Genomic DNA, 15088 nt, shown 5'->3' on the forward strand with positions numbered 1-15088 from the left:
CGGTGTCTCTAGAATAGCTTCATTTCTCCAAGCATTAAAAAAAGTAACTAACATGCTACGCAAGGTGAACATCTGGACTAAACAATGAAGTCAAGGAAGAAAATTGATAGACACTTCCTTGTCTTGCTCACGTATGACCTACATAGCTATATTTGAAATCTTGAAAGTAGGACTGGATTTCCTACAGTTCCTGTTGTCGTCAATAGTTGTACTGAGGCATCGAGTGCAAGATAGGGAAGTGACTTTTTTCAACAGCTTAAGTGGCATCTTATAAAAGTAGATCTTGAGATCACTGAAGTGCTGCTAAAAGGCTTTCTGAGAATTGAACTCAACTAATTGAAAGACAGCCCAACAGATTTCCCTAGAGGTACACCAGATAGATTTGAAACATAAAGGGTTGCTGAATTCCTAGAGGTATCATCTTTTGAATGAACTTAAAAATGGAAGTGTTCACATTAGTGCTAAAAGACCTAACACTGGCTAATGTTCACAGCAGGTCAGAACAATTAGGAAGTTGCTTCCATGTATACTTCTAAGACTAAAGGAAATATTACATAGCAAGTTATTTATCATTTAAGTGAATTGATGATTATTAATATAATTTTTAAAGAATACTGTATTATATGTTATGCTGCAGGGAGGTCTCTTGCATGTGCAGTACTCATATTATAAATTGCTTATAACAATATTCAATCATCAAACATAAAATATTAAAAGGGAAACGATTCACTGATTTTTCATTTCTACTCCTTAGCTCTACCATCTTGCCAGAAGTATCTAACAGACACAGCTGACAGCTTTGGAGAATATACTGAATATTCTTCCATGATTTTCTTTGCATATAGAAATGTGGTCAACAAAGTTTAAGAAAAGGGGATTAAAAGCCCAGGAATCTCTGTGACACACATATTCACAACTGCCTTAATGCTTCTGGTGCTGGCCAGATCCCACCTGAAGCCCACTGTGCACAGAGGAAGCAGCCAAGATTCTGTCAAGATAATGCAGAGGGGAGAATGACCCTCTACAGGGTCACTACAAGTCCCCCACCACTACCTTGTTCAAGCACCTGTCCCTACACTCAAAACTACAGGTCCAAGGTTTAAATACAAGCTCTCTAGTTAAGACAAGAAAAGAAACCATAAAGAGGAAAGGGAGAGGAGAAGAAAAAGAACACCAAATGGCGATAATTGTTAAATTAATTAGGAAAAAAGAAAGTGAGGGAGAAAAGCGATTACAGTGGTGCCAAGGATAAGCAGCAGGGCAAAGGGTCAGGTCAAGCAATAATGATAAGAACTTATAATTAAATTACTCTGCTTTGATGAATCACAAAATGTGAAGTACCCCTAAAGTGACAATTGCAAGACTTCAAGGGTGCCAGAGTGTCTTTGCATGATGTCTATGTTCTCAGAAAGGTAAATTTCCATACTACCCCAACAATCTCATGATCTCCAGCAAATTCTCTAGAGACAAATGATTCCACATCTTCTTGAACAGACTGTCATAAGAATTGCATAAGAATATATCTGACATTGTTAGTGATGGTTAATCACTGTCATTTTCAAACATTTTCCAATAAGTCATGTGTAAGGGGTATATTTCTACTTAATTCGTATATCTTCTCACAAGGGGACTATAGGATGCTTAAAAAAGTTAAAATCCATTGTCTTTGTAGACAATTTTGGAAGACAATGAAAAACAATTAAAGAAAAACCAACTGCTTATCCTTCTACCAATATTGATTCCATTATTAAACTTTCAATATTTTGGCATATTATCCCTGTGGACTTCATCCCTATAGAGTAGTGTGGCTCTAACATATTATTAATTTAATTCAAACTTCTGTTAAAAAACAAAATTTATCTGAGTGAGGTAACTCAACCCCCCCCCCAAAAATATGGTATGTATTCTCTTAGTGTGGGTGCCAGCTTTTAAGTCTTCAATAAGCATGCTACAATCCGTAAAATCAACAGAGGTTAGGTATAAAGTAGAGGACTAGAGGAGAGGGAAGGAACTTCTAAGACAGGGGAAATAGAATATATAGTTATAGAGAGACAGGGGGTGCTGGATGAGGGAATTAAAGACAGAGGAAGAGTGGAGAGTAGAATAAGAGAGGGAATAGAGAGCTAATGTTTCAGAGGTCGTATGGAAACCTACTACAGTAGAAGCTTCTTAAACTATGTACACATATGAGAGAAATCTAAATAGAATCACCAAATAACCGGGGAAACATGCCCCTTTCACCACCAAGCGAAACCTCCAGTGCCTGAGATGGCTTACATCTAATTGAGTTGTTGGCCAAATAGGCCCCACTGAAATTCCCTAACAGTCAAGGGTATTGTCAAGGCTATTGGCTCCACAAGCTGACAGCAGGGCCCTATTGCTAAGACAACACACATCTCATTGAACACAAAGAAGTTGAGCTGGGGCCTAACTAAAATCTTCATCCCTATGGCTAGTGTTTGTGATACTCGGAGACACTCTGCAATGCTACCCAAAAATAAATAAATAAACATCAAGCCAGCTGTGAACCCATCAATCTACAATGGTGACCTGTCTACATGATATGATGCTGGTGTAATAGAATAGTGGCACAAACATTGTGTGAGTAACCAACTACTATCTGGTTGGATTTAAATCCCACTCCATGATATGGAACCCATCCCTGGCACTGCTCAAGTGCCCAAGAACCTGAAACTAGATAGGCCATGGAGCTAGGGAGAAAACCAAATAGTATTGTTCTGCTAAAGGAATATAGCAATAAAATGACCCTGGATGGCATTCTGCAATATCCATAGATCAGCGTCTCATATAGCCAGCACCCAAGAAGCTTCCTCTTGCAGGAGATGGAAACCAATGCAGAGGCTCACAAGAGGACAAAATGCAAAGAGAGAGAGCCCTTGGAATACTCAGTCCTGAATGGGATGTCTTCGTCAAACACCTCACCTCAAGGTTCAGGGAACTGAGGTAGAAGAGGAGGCAGAAAGTTAGTAAGAACCAGTGGGGATGGATGACACCAACAAAGCAAGGCCTTCCAGAGACAGAAGGACCACTACAGAGGTGAACTCAGAGACTGTGGTAGCAGGCACAGGGTCTGCACAGGTCAAGGCCAAATGGAGTCCTAGTGCTGAGAGTGTGACTCGACATGCATCCCCAGCCCTAACCCGAAATCTACCGCCAACTGACAAGCAAAGGAAAAATCAGTTTTCCTCAATGTAGCCTCCTTAGATATACATACAAACCACACTTAAGGGCAGGCCCCATGCCCAGCAGTAGGCAGCCAACACAAAACAAACTAAATGATGCTTTTGAAAATATTCTCTCTCATGATTTGGTGTGGCATTCTTCAACCTTTTCTTGTCTTTTGTTTATCTGTCATAATGTCTGATTTTGTGTTTTTATGGGCTTCACCTGGACTTTTATGCATGTCTCTCTGTGTGTATCCATTTCTCATGCCTCTTTGTTTCTTTTTCTGTCTGCTTGCTTGGTTTTATTCTTGTGTGTTTTTTATTTTTTATTCTTTTTTATTTAAATTAGAAACAAGTTTGCTTCACATGTCAACCCCAGCTCCAGCTCCCTCTCCCTCCCCTCCTCCCCCACACTCCCCACCTAGCGCCCCAGCACCCACCCAATCCCCACTCCAATCCCCAGAGTCTGTCATTTCATTCAGGGCAGGACCTAGGCCCTCCCCCCAAGAGTCTAGGCTGAGAGAGCTTCCCTCATTGTGGGATGGGCACCCAAAGCCCATTTGTGTACCAGGGATAAATACTGATCTACTACCCAAGGTCCCACTGGCCTAGGCCTCCTCACTGGCACCCATTTTCAGGGAGTCTGGTTCAGTCCCATGCTGGCCTCCCAGCCATAAGTCTGGGGTCCAAGAGCTCCCCCCTTGTTCAGGTCAGCTGTCTCTATGTGTTTCACCAGCCCAGTCTTGACCCCTTTGCTCATCAGACCTGGATTTTGTTTGTTTTTTATTTGGCTGTTTGTTTTCTAAAGAGAGAGGAAGAAGGCGTGGAGTTGGATGGATGGTGTGAAGACTCTGGGAGGAGATGGGGTGGGAAACATGAACAGAACATAACCTATGAAAAACATATTATCAATAAAAAATTTGTTCTCTGTGTGTGAATAGATACATATCTACACACAAAAAAATGTAATTATCATTGTGATATGGTGTGTCCTTCTGTATGTTGTGAATATGTGTTGTTTTTATTGATTGATAAACAAAGCTGGTTTGGGCAATGGCCAGGAAGAATATAGTGAGGCAGCAATCCAAATAGAGATAAATAAAGAGGGCTGAGTCAGGGAGATACCATGCAGTCACTAGAGAAGCAAGATGTGAAGTAACAAACCACAAGTACTGTGGTAAAATATAAATTAAATGGGTTAATTTAATTGAGAGAGCTAGTCAATAATATGTCTGAGCCACTGGACAAACAATTATAATTAATAATAAACCTCAAAATTATTATTTAATAAGTAGCTGTGGGGATTGATGGGCAGGACAGAAAACATTCACCTACAGTATTGCCTTTTCTAAATTAAGCATCAATCACAAACATTATCTATAAATTTAAATAGTAATAGCATTTTAGTGGATTGAGTGCTGACCTTCTCCACCACCTAAATTTCTGTGGATGTGACCTTATTTTGGAAAAAGAAGTCTTTGCACGTGTAACTAAATTTATGATTTCCAAAAGAGATCACAAAGAATGATTAAAGTGCCTTCACACTGTTGGACTTCAAGCCTGTGGGACAATAAATTTCTGCTGAATTACCGACATTTGGGCAATTATGACAGCCCTGGAAAAGCAAATGCAGGTGTTATGATTTATTTAACCATCTTCAATTACAAGGGAAGGTTTCTTTTTTTCCTTTTGCTGATGTAAACAATTCTAGAATGCAGACCCTTGGGATTTGGTCATTCAGCTTGATTTTGATATAAACACATAAGAAGGGATTCTCCTGGGTAACTGGGACGATGGAACAAGTCAAAGGTTTCAAGACTGTCTTTCTTGAGTTTGCACTCCACTGAAAGGAGACAGAAAATCACTGTCCCATGATAAACACACAAATTATATATATACTAGAAGACGCTATGTGCTACAAAATAAAGGAACAGAATAATAATGAGAGAATTTGCTTTAGAAGGACAAGACTTCTAATTTAAATGAGTTGCTTGGGGATACCATATTGAACAGTTGATATTTGTTTGAGTAAAGATGGATGACAAAGTGATAAAATTTGCCGCATAATTTTTAAAAGCTTTTAAGCAAAAGAAACGTCAATGTAAAATGCCAAGGAATATGTGTCTACAATGAAGTCTGAGAAATATAATTACCAGATTACATTTCATGTTCACAGAGGGTATTTTTAAATGTCTTAATAAATTTCAGTCCTAAAAGACTGCATGCATTGAAATCCCATTGAAAATGCACATGAAACCAGGAATGGTGATACAGATTGAGGAGCCCAGCTACTCATGAAACTGAGGGGGGGGAGTTTCATGACTTTGGGGTAAATCTGGACAACTCAGTGAAATGCTGTTTCAAATTAAAAGTTGTTAACAGGACTTTGTCACGACCACCTCGACCAGCAAGGAAGACGCGACTCAGGAATCCTTCTCACAAGCGGTTTATTCAGGACCTTGAACAAATCTTCTGACCCCAGGGAGTGCCCGCCCACAGCTTAAAAAGGCCCTTGGGCAGCCAACCCCGGTAAGCCATGTGGCGACAGCAGATAGGTCCACATACGAGGAAGCAAGCCTGATATCCAGCCTTGACCAAATAAGGAGTTGTTTATCACAGAGAGCACTTGCTGTCGGGCTAGCAAAAGGCAGAAGCCAGCACCATCTTAAGGGTGCGGCACTTTGCAGCTCTCTACAGTTCCCCCCTTTTTTGTTTAAAATGCAACAGGCAAGAGTAGAGGTCTGATCTCTGACAATGACAGGGACATTGTACTGATTTTTGTTTGGTGTCATCCACTTAACAAACATCAGACCCGTCCGATACCCTTTTTTCCAGAGACGGGACTCTTGGGTACCAACCCGCATGCAATCAGACATGCTCTTCTCTGGGTCATTATTAGCTGACTCAGAGTGCAGTGCTCTGCCTCGCATCCTGAGCGTATTTAATTAGTTCTTAAGGTGGCTAACCATGCCTGTGGGGGACTGTCCTGCTTCAATATCGGTAAAGGCCTGAATGACCATGGCTGCATTGTGTCTCTTTGTGTGACTCTAATCTTACATAGAAACCACAAGCAAACCAGGGAGACCAACACCAAGAGACCTGTTAATGCTCCTATACCCGCCCACTCCTTAAGATGGTTCATTGTAGAAGTCAGCCAGGATGATAATCCCGATGCAAAGGAAAGGTCCACTCTGGTGGAATTCACATGGACCACTGCCAGCCTCAACTCCTTCAAAGTATCTTCAAATTTAAGTGACCAATTCTGTAAAAGAAAACTGGACAAATACTTGGACAAATTTGTAGCTTTTGTAAAATTGGCATACTGAACAGGAACACATATAATCCTTGCATTTTCCACTCGCAGCCTCCAGGTGCCAAGATTGCCACTCACTTCTCCTTAATTTGGCAGTGATTTTCCAAGCCTTAATGGCTATCTGATCCACCTGTTCAAACACCTGTCCTGGATATCCTGTCTGCATGTTTGCAAATCTACCTTTTCATTGCTGGAAGGGGGCACTGTTCATACCATGGGGATCATGACAATAGCTTGGAGTTCCTCCTCAACCTCCTCGGAGTCCGTAGACTCTGAGTCTTCTAGAGCTGAGTACATCTTTCTTTTCTGTTTTCCTCCCTTTTCACCATTTGCCTGCTCTGATCTCTCCTCTTGTAATTGTTCTAAAGCATTTCTCCCCTTTTTAACTGCTTCACTACATTTCTGATCCTCAAGGGAACTTTTACTAGTCTCCAGACAGGCCAAACACCACCTCTGAGCATTTGAAATAATTTAGCAGCATTTATCATCAAGTGTACTTTAGCAGTTGTTCCTTCTTGAGCAATCAAAAAAACTGAAAAACACAATAGTATACAGTATTCAGAATTTCTGTGTATTTTCCATATTGTTTCTCAGTCCCATGTAAAATCAAGATCTCTCCCTAACTTCCAAAAATCTTAGATTCTTAGAACGAAGCAGCTCATTCAGAGCCAAAAAATTGGGTGCAACTGAGAAGCGCCCATAGCCAAACTAACAATGTTTTTACTTTCGGTTTGCTGCTAGCCAAACTAACAATGTTTCTTTTAAGCTTCTAATGTTTCTTTTTAGCTTTTACTTTGGGTTCCCTGCTAGCCAAGCTAACAATGTTTTTACTTTTGGTTCGCTGCTCCACGAACCATTTGTCCTGCTCTCTCTTTACCTACAGAGAGGAGTAAACCAACTGCTCTTGTCCCAGTCCTTTTTTTGCCCCGCTCTTGTCGTGGTCCTTTTTTTAGTCTAAGATTCTTTGATCTCAGCAACTCGTTGAGTGCCAGAAAAATTGGGCGGGATGTGGAATTACCCATGCTTTAATAACAAACAGTGAAAAGAAAACCCAAAAAATAAAATTGAATACCACCCAAAGGGCCAAGAAAAAAAATAATATCCTCTGTCTCACTTTTACTCTGTCCGCTTTGACGCGGCTCTACTACTTTCCTTTTTGTCCCGTCTGCTTTGACGCGGCTCTGCTGCTTTGCTTTCCCGTCCGCTTTGACGCGGCTCTACTACTTTCATTTTTATCCCGTCCGCTTTGACGCGGCTCTACTACTTTCATTTTTATCCCGTCCGCTTTGACGCGGCTCTGCTGCTTTGCTTTCCTGTCCGCTTTGACGCGGCTCTGCTGACTGTTCTCCCCTTCTCTACGGGTGAGAACAATAATCCCACTCTTTTCGCGGATCCCCGCCTTACCTGGGGACTTACCGGTGCACCCCCTGACCGCTGTGAGTTCTGAATTCCTTTCTTCGTAAGAGCGTCCCCGTACGGGCCACCAACTGTCACGACCACCTCGACCAGCAAGGAAGACGCGACTCAGGAATCCTTCTCACAAGCGGTTTATTCAGGACCTTGAACAAATCTTCTGACCCCAGGGAGTGCCCGCCCACAGCTTAAAAAGGCCCTTGGGCGGCCAACCCCGGTAAGCCATGTGGCGACAGCAGATAGGTCCACATACGAGGAAGCAAGCCTGATATCCAGCCTTGACCAAATAAGGAGTTGTTTATCACAGAGAGCATTTGCTGTCGGGCTAGCAAAAGGCAGAAGCCAGCACCATCTTAAGGGTGCGGCACTTCACAGCTCTCTACAGGACTTGAGATAGAGGGTAGTAGTGTGGCGCTGACCTCTGTGAAGTCTTTGATACACAAAAGAGAAAACCCATATCAGTAACTACTTTCTGAATTCAACACTAATGTTACTTCTCCACTCATCAACCCAAAGTTGACTTCAACCTTTGCATTTCCGTCTTCTAGAGACAATGAGCCATTTCATATTTTAACAATCATTTGTGTTTATTCTATTAAGAAGCACCTGTACTGTGAAATGTATGTTTTTCACTTTTGAATTCTGAATTGGGAGAGTTTATCCTATGAATTAGAAAAGTTTACTCTGGCCGGGCGGTGGTGGCGCACACCTTTAATCCCAGCACTCGGGAGGCAGAGGCAGGCGGATCTCTGTGAGTTCGAGGCCAGGCTGGACCGACAGCCTCCAAAACAATACAGAGAAACCCTGTCTCGTAAAACCAAAAAGAAAAAAAAAAGTTTACTCTGTACTTCATGATTACTCATTATAAAAATATCTTGCCAGTTTTGACCCTGTTTGTTCTGTCTGATGATGTTCATTTGATGTGCAAAATATTTGCAAGTTCTTGTACTAAAATACACCTACTCTTTTGATTCACAATGGGGTACTACTTGATTATTTCTCAGCTCTAGAAACACATGGATAATCAAAATACATATACAAACCTTACAAATCTATATGTGAGAGTTGTGCGTGTGTGAGGTTTGTCTGCATGGGTATGCACTTGCATTATGTGTTTATGTGTGTGCATATGTGTACCTGAGGTTGGTGTTAGATGTTTTTCTCTATCATTCTCCACTTTAGATATTAAAGCAAGGCCCCTCGCTTCAGTCCAGAGCTCATCACTTCAGCCAGTCTAGCCAACCAGACTGCTGCAGGAACCCCATATCTGCCTCCAGGGCTCTGGGATTACAAGCAGGTTGCTATGCCCACCCTGCACTTACCTGGTTGCTGGGGATAAATTTGGTTCACATGCTTGTGTGACAGCAGGTTCTGTGCCCCCAGGTGTGGATTTTCTTAAGCCTATTTTCAAATGAGCATGTTTTATAAGGATAATTAAATTTTGTGGTTCATAACTGTGTGTGTGTATATGTGTGTGTGTGCGTGTGTGTACTATGAGGATTGAACATGGGACTTGACACCTGCTAAGAAAATGCTTTATAACTGAGCGTATTCTCAACCATAAGTAGAAATTTGTAGGTACTGCAGTTAAATTTGTTTTCATTAGCAAAGTGAAAAAACTAAAATGCTCACACTATTTTTAAATGAAAGCTTAGAAATGTCACCAGTGGTAACAATTGAAGTATATTATCTGGGCATTTATTTTAAATTTTAAAGTTTTTCAATACTACAAAATTTATTTGTGTGAGAAATTTTAGAATCATAGTAAATATTTAAGTCACTTTAAATACATTGTTGTCTCCTATTTAAGTTTATTTATATTGTCATTTGTAAAGTGTATCTGCACATCACAATACTATGTATTAATATATGTATATATATTTATACAGCAGATCCTATATCGTGACAACAAACAGAACTAAATATAGGACAAAAATGAAATAGATACAACAAATTCAGAGTAGTACATTGGCCTGATAGAGCATTAATTTAACAGTAAGCTTTCTGACTTTAAAAAAAATTGATGCAACAAAATCAGTTCTGTCTGTGTTGTCACATAACAAGTAAATGGCCCTCAGGGCTTTTGTAACCTTTACTTGATTGAATTACTGTCCCTGAAAGGTTCAGTGGAGCATTTCCTACTTCATAGCAGTCTCCATCATTCTAATATTTATAAATAGCAAAAAGCAGCAGGCCACAAACAAAAACAACATCGGAATAACAACCGTTTTCAAAATAGCCAACAGCCCATTTATGAATTTCTACTCAAATTAACCCCATGTTAGCTTGTGTTCACAGTGTTTTCAAGTTTCCTACAGTGTAGGCAAATAAACAAGTGCTTTAAAATTATCTATAGCTTTTATTCACGAAAGACTGTTTATGTCTATTCTCACATTAAATCACTGTTCATCTTAATAGTAAAAATGGTATCTTCTATTATTCTATAATCATTTGCAATTTTCCCTAGTTTTGATCTTTAAAGATATATGTAGAAGTCACATCTAATAGACTCCATGTTGCTTCAATTTCATATTACTTGTACTGTATATATAAACCAAATTTATGCCCCCAAATTCCTCCCTTTCAAAAAATCTAGGCTCATCCTTAAATTCAGTACTGTATAGAAGGCGTAAAATTTTTAGGTAAGTTTTGGTTGTATAGGAGTAACTTTGATCAATAAAAATGCCTAAATGAGTAAATATTTTGAAGTCTTTAAATTTATTCCATAAATCAGCAAAATGAGGCATTTAAAAATTATTTTCAATTCCTCACTAGCAAAACAGTTACTTGTCTGCCCTCTGCTGGCTTTATGAGGATAGTTCAGCTTTGCAAAGTCATGCATTTGTACAGCAGTTTAGCATTGAAAAATGAGAAACACTTGCCAACACTTTAAAATTACACAAATACTTAAATTATAATTAAAATCTAAGTAAAAATGAGCCATTTGTATATTTTTCAGGATTAAAGCATATCTCAGAGTCATGATATCCGGAAACGGAAAGGACATCAATATCAAATGAATTTGAAGTGTTTAAGCAGGGAGAGAGGAAGAATGAAAGATCCCAAGGAACAGAGCATCCTTTAGTAATTACAAATAATATAAACTGAACAAAAGAGCCAAGCATGTGTTAATACTGCAAGAGGTATAATGCATAAAGGCACAAATTCCCTGGTATGCACAGAGTATAAGTTGGAAAGAAAAGAAAAATAACCCAATGGAAAAAATAAAGATTTTATTTTAAAGAACATTCTAGAAGATATCTAAGCTCGGCATGGTGAGGTTTATCAGTGACACCCATACTCAGGAGGCTCGGGTAGGATAATCACAGGTTCAAGGCTAGCCTGAACTTTTCAGGCTAGCCTTTCTCAAGAGGAAGTGGGAATTCGGCAGGGGAAGTGGAGAGGCAGAAAGACAATTCTGAACTGTCAGTGTGTAAAGGCTTTCTCGGCTTCATTAGGAATCAAGGAACATGAAATAAAGTGTAATGTGTGGTGAAGGTTATGAATCACGGATAGGCCAGGTAGCTCAAGCCTGTGCTGCCCAAAATTTGAAACAAGGACAAGAACATGCAAGCTGCTGCAAGCGTTACATTTTGGTACTATCTATAAATCAAGCACATACACGATTTCTTGGTGAAGTAGTTGGACTTAGAATTTATCCAATAAAAAACTCCAAAGGGTCAATACCAAAGAATATGCATATAGCAACACATGATATGATATGTTTGGAGTAGCAAAAAGTTAGAGAAATTCAAACACCAAAGAAAACTATGTAACTGAATTTTGGTGGAGTCATCCTTCTATGCAATTATTTAGAAGGTGGATCTAATTGGATATGTGCACACTGATTGTAAAGAAGTATATTATGATCATGACAAGTCATTCTGATGACTCATAATAAATCGCTAAGGGAAGCATAGACAATATGCCATTTTACATATGATTTCTGGGGTTGTGTATGTAAGACAAGGGGCAGGAAATGACTAGGACCTCTATATCAACCAACAAGGAGGGAAGAATGGGTAGTGGAAGTAATTTTCAACTGTATTACTTATAAATCTTTAGTTCTTTGTAACATTTTAATTTTTCCAGTTAAAACGTATTAATATTTGAATAACATACTAGCCTAATAAAGGAAATGAAGCATACAGAGTTGATAGGAAATACTCACATATTACATCTGACTTAGGTAGGATTTCTATTGCTTCAACAAAAACGCTGTGGCAAAAAAAAAAGAACAAGCTGGGGAGGAAATTGTTTATTCAGCTTACACTTCCACATCGCTGTTCGTCACCAAAGGAAGTCAGGACAAGAAATCAAAAAGAGCAGGAGCCTGATGCAGAGGCCCTGGAAGGGATGCTGCTTCCTGGCTTGCTTCCACTGTCTTGTTCAGCCTGCTTTCTTATAGAACCCAGGACCACCCTACAAGGGACGGCACCACCCACCGTAGGCTGAACCCATGATCTGGATCTTATGGCGACATTTCCTCAACTGAGGCTCCTTCCTCTCTGATTGAAAGACCCCGGCCCAGCACAGACGGCTGAGGCCTATGGAAAATTCCTTTCCCCCACAGCTCAGCCGAATAGTCATTTTTTTTTATCAGAAGGGAGCTCAGCTCAAGGTCTTTTCAGCTGAATAGTCACTACTATCTCTGTCCAGGCAGGACACAGGTGTCTGCTATCTGCATAGCGTCTGCATAGCCAGCCCAGCAAGATTGGGCAGGCACAGAGACCTATTGTCCCTTAGATAGGGCCAAGGCCGAGACTTGAGTTCTGAGAGAAACCTCAATAGCCCTCATTCTGAGCCCCGGCCTCATTTATATTGTCCAATCAGGGTCCTGTAACTAGGCTTCTTGCTTCTGTACTCCGCTTTTTGCTATAAAAGGACCCCTGAGTCCCCAGCTCGGGGCGCTCAGCCCCCCCAAGACTGAGACGCCCGGGTACCCGTGTGTAAATAAAGCCTCTTGCTGTTGCATCCAAGCTCGTGGTTTCGTTGCTCCTTGGGTTTGGGTCTCCCTCCCGTGAAAGTCCCCCGCTTGGGGTCTTTCATTTGGTGCGTTGGCCGGGAATTGAGACCCCGCCCAGGGACCACCGACCCACTTCTGGGAGGTAAGAATTGTCCGGACTAAATTTCTGTTGTTTCTGTTGTCTGCTGTCTGTCTGTCTATGCCTGTTGTTTTATCGCGCCTGCGTCTGTAATATACAGCTGTATACATCTGTATCTGGTGGCACCGACCGTAGCTCCAGGAGACGTTCTGCCCCGTCTGTTTGGGGTAGATGTCAATCTGCCCCATCTGGAGTTCTTAGGAACTCGTCTGTTTGGGGTAGATGTCAATCTGCCCCGTCTGGAGTTCTTAGGAACTCGTCTGTTTGGGGTAGATGTCAATCTGCCCCGTCTGGAGTTCTTAGGAACTCGTCTGTTTGGGGTAGATGTCAATCTGCCCCGTCTGGAGTTCTTAAGGAACTCGTCTGTTTGGGGTAGGTCTGTATCTGGAGCTGGAGTTCTTAGGAACTCGTCTGTTTGGGGTAGATGCCTAGGAGTCTGCCCCGTCTGTTTGGGGCACCCCCGCTGACGGAGGGATTTTCCATCCTGGTAGGGGACGAGGACGGAGGGCCCCCGACCTCGAGCCCAACTGAAGTTTTGCTTTCGACTCTACGTCGAAGCCGCGCAGCGAAAATCTGTTCGTTTTTGTTTCTTGTTTGTTTGTTTGTCTTAGTCATCACTCTCGAGAAGATGGGCCAGACAGTTACCACTCCGCTCAGTTTGACCCTTTCACATTGGCCACAGGTTCAGGAGTATGCTCGTAACCGGACTGTCGATGTGCGCAAGAAGGAATGGATCACCTCTTGCTCTTCCGAGTGGCCAGCTTTAAATGTTGGCTGGCCCCGGGATGGCACCTTTAACTCTCAAATTATCTTCCAGGTGAAAGAGAAAGTGATGGATCCTGGGCCCCACGGCCGCCCGGACCAAGTGCCCTACATAGTCACCTGGGAAGCGTTAGTTCATAACCCTCCTGCCTGGGTGCGTCCCTTTGTGCACCCCGGAGGGTCCCCCTCTCCCTCTTCCCTAACCCCCGCCAATTCCAACCCATCCGCACCCCCCCTTCCGCCCCCTTTGACCCCCTCCCCGTATCCTCAGTCCTCCCATTCTAGCCTGTACCCCACCGTAACTAAGCAGAAAGAGAAGAAAAGAGACCCCAAAGTCCTCCCTCCAGAAGACGGTCTCCTGTTGGATCTACTGACGGAGGAACCCCCACCGTACCAGGCTCCTCCGGCAGCTCAACCGGCGGCAGCTGAGGCCGCAGCAGCAGCTGAGGCCCAACCTTCGCCTCCCACTGACCCGGAGCCCTCACCTATGGCCTCTAGACTGCGAGGCCGCAGGGAGCAGCCCGCTCCGGATTCCACTGCCCTGCCCCTCCGGACGGGCCATGATGGCCAATTACAGTATTGGCCGTTTTCTGCCTCTGATCTTTATAACTGGAAAAATAATAACCCCTCCTTTTCAGCAGATCCTGTGAGACTGACTGATTTATTGGAGTCGGTACTTACTACCCACCAGCCCACCTGGGACGATTGCCAACAGCTCTTACAGGTTCTCCTCACTTCGGAGGAAAAACAACGGGTCCTTCTTGAAGCCCGGAAGAATGTTCCCGGGGCAAATGGACAACCTACGCAGCTCCCAAATGAAATTGATGCTGCTTTTCCCCTCGACCACCCAGATTGGGACTTCACCACTGAGGCAGGTAGGACCCATCTTCGTCTTTATCGCCAGTTGCTTGTAGCGGGTCTCCGAGGGGCAGGTAAACGTCCTACCAATTTGGCCCAGGTAAGACAGATTGTTCAGAAGGCAGAGGAATCCCCAGCTGCATTTTTAGAGAGGCTTAAGGAAGCTTACAGAATGTATACTCCATATGACCCTGAGGACCCCAGGCAAGCTACTAGCTTGACCATGTCCTTCATTTGGCAGTCGGCCGCTGACATCAGAAACAAATTGCAGCGGCTAGAGAATTTACAGGGTTATACATTACCAGATGTATTAAAAGAGGCGGAGCGCATCTTTAACAAGAGAGAAACACAGGAGGAAAGAGAAGAGAGATGGAGAAAAGAGGACCAAGAAAGGGCAGAACGTCAGAGACAGGAAATGGAAGAAAGGGAGATAGAGAGGAACGAGAAGCGTA

The sequence above is a fragment of the Mesocricetus auratus genome, unplaced genomic scaffold, assembly GCF_017639785.1.
Source record: "Mesocricetus auratus isolate SY011 unplaced genomic scaffold, BCM_Maur_2.0 Super-Scaffold_100011, whole genome shotgun sequence".
NCBI classification, from domain to species: Eukaryota; Metazoa; Chordata; class Mammalia; order Rodentia; family Cricetidae; genus Mesocricetus; species Mesocricetus auratus.